The sequence below is a fragment of the Tachypleus tridentatus genome, chromosome 13 (genome assembly GCF_004210375.1).
Source record: "Tachypleus tridentatus isolate NWPU-2018 chromosome 13, ASM421037v1, whole genome shotgun sequence".
Taxonomy (NCBI): domain Eukaryota; kingdom Metazoa; phylum Arthropoda; class Merostomata; order Xiphosura; family Limulidae; genus Tachypleus; species Tachypleus tridentatus.
Window position 1 is genome coordinate 6831264 of NC_134837.1, and position 8903 is coordinate 6840166.

Here is an 8903-nt window from a genome sequence, read left to right on the forward strand (position 1 = left end):
AATGTTACAGAATGGTTGTATGGGAACTACACTTTGACATTGTCTGGGTAGTGTAATGTTACAGAATGGTTGTTTGGAACTACACTTTGACATTGTCTGGGTAGATGTAATGTTACAGAATGGTTGTATGGGAACTACACTTTGACATTGTCTGGGTAGTGTAATGTTACAGAATGGTTGTATCGGAACTACACTTTGACATTGTCTGGGTAGTGTAATGTTACAGAATGGTTGTATTGGAACTACACTTTGACATTGTCTGGGTAGTGTAATGTTACAGAATGGTTGTATTGGAACTACAATTTGACATTGTCTGGGTAGTGTAATGTTACAGAATGGTTGTATTGGAACTACACTGACATTGTCTGGGTAGTGTAATGTTACAGAATGGTTGTATGGGAACGACACTTTGACATTGTCTGGGTAGTGTAATGTTACAGAATGGTTGTATGGGAACTACACTTTGACATTGTCTGGGTAGTGTAATGTTACAGAATGTTTGTATGGGAACTACACTTTGACATTGTCTGGGTAGTGTAATGTTACAGAATGGTTGTATTGGAACTATACTTTGACATTGTCTGGGTTGTGTAATGTTACAGAATGGTTGTATTGGAACTACACTTTGACATTGTCTGGGTAGTGTAATGTTACAGAATGGTTGTATTGGAACTATAATTTGACATTGTCTGGGTAGTGTAATGTTACAGAATGGTTGTATTGGAACTACACTGACATTGTCTGGGTAGTCTAATGTTACAGAATGTTTGTATGGGAACTACACTTTGACATTGTCTGGGTAGTGTAATGTTACAGAATGGTTGTATGGGAACTACACTTTGACATTGTCTGGGTAGTGTAATGTTACAGAATGGTTGTATGGGAACTACACTTTGACATTGTCTGGGTAGTGTAATGTTACAGAATGTTTGTATTGGAACTACAATTTGACATTGTCTGGGTAGTGTAATGTTACAGAATGGTTGTATTGGAACTACACTTTGACATTGTCTGGGTAGTGTAATGTTACAGAATGTTTGTATTGGAACTATAATTTGACATTGTCTGGGTAGTGTAATGTTACAGAATGGTTGTATTGGAACTACACTTTGACATTGTCTGGGTAGTGTAATGTTACAGAATGGTTGTATGGGAACTACACTTTGACATTGTCTGGGTAGTGTAATGTTACAGAATGGTTGTATCGGAACTACACTTTGACATTGTCTGGGTAGTGTAATGTTACAGAATGGTTGTATTGGAACTACACTTTGACATTGTCTGGGTAGTGTAATGTTACAGAATGGTTGTATTGGAACTACAATTTGACATTGTCTGGGTTGTGTAATGTTACAGAATGGTTGTATTGGAACTACACTTTGACATTGTCTGGGTAGTGTAATGTTACAGAATGTTTGTATGGGAACTACACTTTGACATTGTCTGGGTAGTGTAATGTTACAGAATGGTTGTATGGGAACTACACTTTGACATTGTCTGGGTAGTGTAATGTTACAGAATGGTTGTATCGGAACTACACTTTGACATTGTCTGGGTAGTGTAATGTTACAGAATGGTTGTATCGGAACTACACTTTGACATTGTCTGGGTAGTGTAATGTTACAGAATGGTTGTATGGGAACTACACTTTGACATTGTCTGGGTAGTGTAATGTTACAGAATGGTTGTATGGGAACTACACTTTGACATTGTCTGGGTAGTGTAATGTTACAGAATGGTTGTATCGGAACTACACTTTGACATTGTCTGGGTAGTGTAATGTTACAGAATGGTTGTATGGGAACTACACTTTGACATTGTCTGGGTAGTGTAATGTTACAGAATGGTTGTATCGGAACTATAATTTGACATTGTCTGGGTAGTGTAATGTTACAGAATGGTTGTATCAGAACTACACTTTGACATTGTCTGGGTATGTAATGTTACAGAATGATTGTATTGGAACTACACTTTGACATTGTCTGGGTAGTGTAATGTTACAGAATGGTTGTATCGGAACTATAATATGACATTGTCTGAGGTAGTGTAATGTTACAGAATGGTTGTTTCGGAACTACACTTTGACATTGTCTGGGTATGTAATGTTACAGAATGGTTGTATGGGAACTACACTTTGACATTGTCTGGGTAGTGTAATGTTACAGAATGGTTGTATGGGAACTACACTTTGACATTGTCTGGGTAGTGTAATGTTACAGAATGGTTGTATTGGAACTACACTTTGACATTGTCTGGGTAGTGTAATGTTACAGAATGATTGTATTGGAACTACACTTTGACATTGTCTGGGTAGTGTAATGTTACAGAATGGTTGTATCGGAACTACACTTTGACATTGTCTGGGTAGTGTAATGTTACAGAATGGTTGTATCGGAACTACACTTTGACATTGTCTGGGTAGTGTAATGTTACAGAATGGTTGTATGGGAACTACACTTTGACATTGTCTGGGTAGTGTAATGTTACAGAATGGTTGTATGGGAACTACACTTTGACATTGTCTCAGTAGTGTAATGTTACAGAATGGTTGTATCGGAACTACACTTTGACATTGTCTGGGTAGTGTAATGTTACAGAATGGTTGTGTGGGAACTACACTTTGACATTGTCTGGGTTGTGTAATGTTACAGAATGGTTGTATGGGAACTACACTTTGACATTGTCTGGGTAGTGTAATGTTACAGAATGGTTGTATCGGAACTATAATTTGACATTGTCTGGGTAGTGTAATGTTACAGAATGGTTGTATGGAACTACACTTTGACATTGTCTGGGTTATGTAATGTTACAGAATAATTGTATTGGAACTACACTTTGACATTGTCTGGGTAGTGTAATGTTACAGAATGGTTGTATCGGAACTATAATTTGACATTGTCTGGAGTAGTGTAATGTTACAGAATGGTTGTTTCGGAACTACACTTTGACATTGTCTGGGTATGTAATGTTACAGAATGGTTGTATGGGAACTACACTTTGACATTGTCTGGGTAGTGTAATGTTACAGAATGGTTGTATGGGAACTACACTTTGACATTGTCTGGGTAGTGTAATGTTACAGAATGGTTGTATCGGAACTACACTTTGACATTGTCTGGGTAGTGTAATGTTACAGAATGATTGTATTGGAACTACACTTTGACATTGTCTGGGTAGTGTAATGTTACAGAATGGTTGTATTGGAACTACACTTTGACATTGTCTGGGTAGTGTAATGTTACAGAATGGTTGTATGGGAACTACACTTTGACATTGTCTGGGTAGTGTAATGTTACAGAATGGTTGTATTGGAACTACACTTTGACATTGTCTGGGTAGTGTAATGTTACAGAATGGTTGTATCGGAACTACACTTTGACATTGTCTGGGTAGTGTAATGTTACAGAATGTTTGTATTGGAACTATAATTTGACATTGTCTGGGTAGTGTAATGTTACAGAATGGTTGTATTGGAACTACACTTTGACATTGTCTGGGTTGTGTGTAATGTTACAGAATGTTTGTATTGGAACTATAATTTGACATTGTCTGGGTTGTGTAATGTTACAGAATGGTTGTATTGGAACTACACTTTGACATTGTCTGGGTAGTGTAATGTTACAGAATGGTTGTATTGGAACTACACTTTGACATTGTCTGGGTAGTGTAATGTTACAGAATGGTTGTATGGGAACTTATACTTTGACATTGTCTGGTAGTGTAATGTTACAGAATGGTTGTGTGGGAACTACACTTTGACATTGTCTGGGTAGTGTAATGTTACAGAATGGTTGTATTGGAACTACACTTTGACATTGTCTGGGTAGTGTAATGTTACAGAATGGTTGTTTTGGAACTACACTTTGACATTGTCTGGGTAGTGTAATGTTACAGAATGGTTGTATTGGAACTACACTTTGACATTGTCTGGGTAGTGTAATGTTACAGAATGGTTGTATCGGAACTACACTTTGACATTGTCTGGGTAGTGTAATGTTACAGAATGGATTGTATTGGAACTACACTTTGACATTGTCTGGGTAGTGTAATGTTACAGAATGGTTGTATTGGAACTATAATTTGACATTGTCTGGGTTGTGTAATGTTACAGAATGGTTGTATTGGAACTACACTTTGACATTGTCTGGGTAGTGTAATGTTACAGAATGTTTGTATGGGAACTACACTTTGACATTGTCTGGGTAGTGTAATGTTACAGAATGGTTGTATTGGAACTACACTTTGACATTGTCTGGGTAGTGTAATGTTACAGAATGTTTGTATTGGAACTACACTTTGACATTGTCTGGGTAGTGTAATGTTACAGAATGGTTGTATTGGAACTACACTTTGACATTGTCTGGGTTGTGTAATGTTACAGAATGGTTGTATGGGAACTATACTTTGACATTGTCTGGGTAGTGTAATGTTACAGAATGGTTGTATGGAACTACACTTTGACATTGTCTGGGTAGTGTAATGTTACAGAATGTTTGTATTGGAACTACACTTTGACATTGTCTGGGTAGTGTAATGTTACAGAATGGTTGTATTGGAACTACACTTTGACATTGTCTGGGTTATGTAATGTTACAGAATGGTTGTATGGGAACTACACTTTGACATTGTCTGGTAGTGTAATGTTACAGAATGGTTGTATGGGAACTACACTGGACATTGTCTGGGTAGTGTAATGTTACAGAATGGTTGTATGGGAACTACACTTTGACATTGTCTGGGTAGTGTAATGTTACAGAATGGTTGTATTGGAACTACACTTTGACATTGTCTGGGTGTGTAATGTTACAGAATGGTTGTATTGGAACTACACTTTGACATTGTCTGGGTAGTGTAATGTTACAGAATGGTTGTATGGAACTACACTTTGACATTGTCTGGGTAGTGTAATGTTACAGAATGGTTGTATGGGAACTACACTTTGACATTGTCTGGGTAGTGTAATGTTACAGAATGGTTGTATCGGAACTACACTTTGACATTGTCTGGGTAGTGTAATGTTACAGAATGGTTGTATTGGAACTACACTTTGACATTGTCTGGGTAGTGTAATGTTACAGAATGGTTGTATGGGAACTACACTTTGACATTGTCTGGGTAGTGTAATGTTACAGAATGGTTGTATGGGAACTACACTTTGACATTGTCTGGGTAGTGTAATGTTACAGAATGGTTGTATCGGAACTACACTTTGACATTGTCTGGGTAGTGTAATGTTACAGAATGGTTGTATGTGTGGGAACTACACTTTGACATTGTCTGGTAGTGTAATGTTACAGAATGGTTGTATGGGAACTACACTTTGACATTGTCTGGGTAGTGTAATGTTACAGAATGGTTGTATCGGAACTATAATTTGACATTGTCTGGGTAGTGTAATGTTACAGAATGGTTGTATGGAACTACACTTTGACATTGTCTGGGTAGTGTAATGTTACAGAATGGTTGTATGGAACTACACTTTGACATTGTCTGGGTAGTGTAATGTTACAGAATGGTTGTATTGGAACTACATGCTTTGACATTGTCTGGGTAGTGTAATGTTACAGAATGGTTGTATTGGAACTACACTTTGACATTGTCTGGTAGTGTAATGTTACAGAATGGTTGTATTGGAACTACACTGACATTGTCTGGGTAGTGTAATGTTACAGAATGTTTGTATGGGAACTACACTTTGACATTGTCTGGGTAGTGTAATGTTACAGAATGGTTGTATGGGAACTACACTTTGACATTGTCTGGGTAGTGTAATGTTACAGAATGTTTGTATCGGAACTACACTTTGACATTGTCTGGGTAGTGTAATGTTACAGAATGGTTGTATTGGAACTACACTTTGACATTGTCTCGTTGTGTAATGTTACAGAATGGTTGTATTGGAACTACAATTTGACATTGTCTGGGTAGTGTAATGTTACAGAATGGTTGTATTGGAACTACACTTTGACATTGTCTGGGTAGTGTAATGTTACAGAATGGTTGTATGGAACTACACTTTTGACATTGTCTGGGTAGTGTAATGTTACAGAATGGTTGTATGGGAACTACACTTTGACATTGTCTGGGTAGTGTAATGATTGTATCGGAACTACACTTTGACATTGTCTGGGTAGTGTAATGCACACAGAATGATTGTATTGGAACTACACTTTGACATTGTCTGGGTAGTGTAATGTTACAGAATGGTTGTATTGGAACTACACTTTGACATTGTCTGGGTAGTGTAATGTTACAGAATGGTTGTATTGGAACTACACACTGACATTGTCTGGGTAGTGTAATGTTACAGAATGGTTGTATGCAGGAACTACACTTTGACATTGTCTGGGTAGTGTAATGTTACAGAATGGTTCAAAAATGGGAACCTACACTTTGACATTGTCTGGGTAGTGTAATGTTACAGAATGGTTGTATGGGAACTACACTTTGACATTGTCTGGGTAGTGTAATGTTACAGAATGGTTGTATTGGAACTACACTTTGACATTGTCTGGGTAGTGTAATGTTACAGAATGGTTGTATTGGAACTATAATTTGACATTGTCTGGGTGTGTAATGTTACAGAATGGTTGTATTGGAACTACAATTTGACATTGTCTGGGTAGTGTAATGTTACAGAATGGTTGTATTGGAACTACACTTTGACATTGTCTGGGTAGTGTAATGTTACAGAATGGTTGTATGGGAACTACACTTTGACATTGTCTGGGTAGTGTAATGTTACAGAATGGTTGTATCGGAACTACACTTTGACATTGTCTGGGTAGTGTAATGTTACAGAATGGTTGTATGGGAACTACACTTTGACATTGTCTGGGTAGTGTAATGTTACAGAATGGTTGTAATGGGAACTACACTTGACACATTGTCTGGTAGTGTAATGTTACAGAATGGTTGTATTGGAACTACACTTTGACATTGTCTGGGTAGTGTAATGTTACAGAATGGTTGTATCGGAACTACATTTTGACATTGTCTGGGTAGTGTAATGTTACAGAATGGTTGTATTGGAACTACACTTTGACATTGTCTGGGTAGTGTAATGTTACAGAATGGTTGTATTGGAACTACACTTTGACATTGTCTGGGTAGTGTAATGTTACAGAATGGTTGTATTGGAACTACTACACTGACATTGTCTGGGTAGTGTAAAATTACAGAATGGTTGTATGGGAACTACACTTTGACATTGTCTGGGTAGTGTAATGTTACAGAATGGTTGTATGGGAACTACACTTTGACATTGTCTGGGTAGTGTAATGTTACAGAATGGTTGTATGGGAACTACACTTTGACATTGTCTGGGTAGTGTAATGTTACAGAATGGTTGTATTGGAACTACACTTTGACATTGTCTGGGTAGTGTAATGTTACAGAATGGTTGTATTGGAACTACACTTTGACATTGTCTGGGTAGTGTAATGTTACAGAATGGTTGTATTGGAACTACACTTTGACATTGTCTGGTGTGTAATGTTACAGAATGGTTGTATTGGAACTACACTGACATTGTCTGGGTAGTGTAATGTTACAGAATGGTTTGTATGGGAACTACACTTTGACATTGTCTGGGTGTAATGTTACAGAATGGTTGTATGGGAACTACACTTTGACATTGTCTGGGTAGTGTAATGTTACAGAATGTTTGTATGGGAACTACACTTTGACATTGTCTGGGTAGTAATGTTACAGAATGATTGTATTGGAACTACACTTTGACATTGTCAAGGTGTAATGCAGAATGGTTGTATTGAACCACACTTTGACATTGTCTGGGTAGTGTAATGTTACAGAATGGTTGTATTGGAACTACACTTTGACATTGTCTGGGTAGTGTAATGTTACAGAATGGTTGTATTGGAACTACACTTTGACATTGTCTGGGTAGTGTAATGTTACAGAATGGTTGTATGAGGAACTACACTTTGACATTGTCTGGGTAGTGTAATGTTACAGAATGGTTGTATGGGAACTACACTTTGACATTGTCTGGGTAGTGTAATGTTACAGAATGGTTGTATGGAACCACACTTTGACATTGTCTGGGTAGTGTAATGTTACAGAATGGTTGTATTGGAACTACACTTTGACATTGTCTGGGTAGTGTAATGTTACAGAATGGTTGTATTGGAACTACTATTTGACATTGTCTGGGTAGTGTAATGTTACAGAATGGTTGTATGGAACTACACTTTATTATTGTCTGGGTAGTGTAACACACAGAATGGTTGTATGGGAACCTACACTTTGACACACAAGTCTGTAGTGTAATGTTACAGAATGGTTGTATGGGAACTACACTTTGACATTGTCTGGGTAGTGTAATGTTACAGAATGGTTGTATGGGAACTACACTTTGACACTGTCTGGGTAGTGTAATGTTACAGAATGGTTGTATGGGAACTACACTTTGACATTGTCTGGGTAGTGTAATGTTACAGAATGGTTGTATCGGAACTACACTTTGACATTGTCTGGGTAGTGTAATGTTACAGAATGGTTGTATCGGAACTACACTTTGACATTGTCTGGGTAGTGTAATGTTACAGAATGTTTGTATTGGAACTATCTTTTGACATTGTCTGGGTAGTGTAATGTTACAGAATGGTTGTATTGGAACTACACTTTGACATTGTCTCAAGTAGTTATGTTTACAGAATGGTTTGTATGGGAACTACTTTGGACATTGTCTGGGTAGTGTAATGTTACAGAATGGTTGTATCGGAACTATAATTTGACATTGTCTGGGTAGTGTAATGTTACAGAATGGTTGTATGGGAACTACACTTTGACATTGTCTGGGTAGTGTAATGTTACAGAATGGTTGTATCGGAACTACACTTTGACATTGTCTGGTAGTGTAATGTTACAGAATGGTTGTA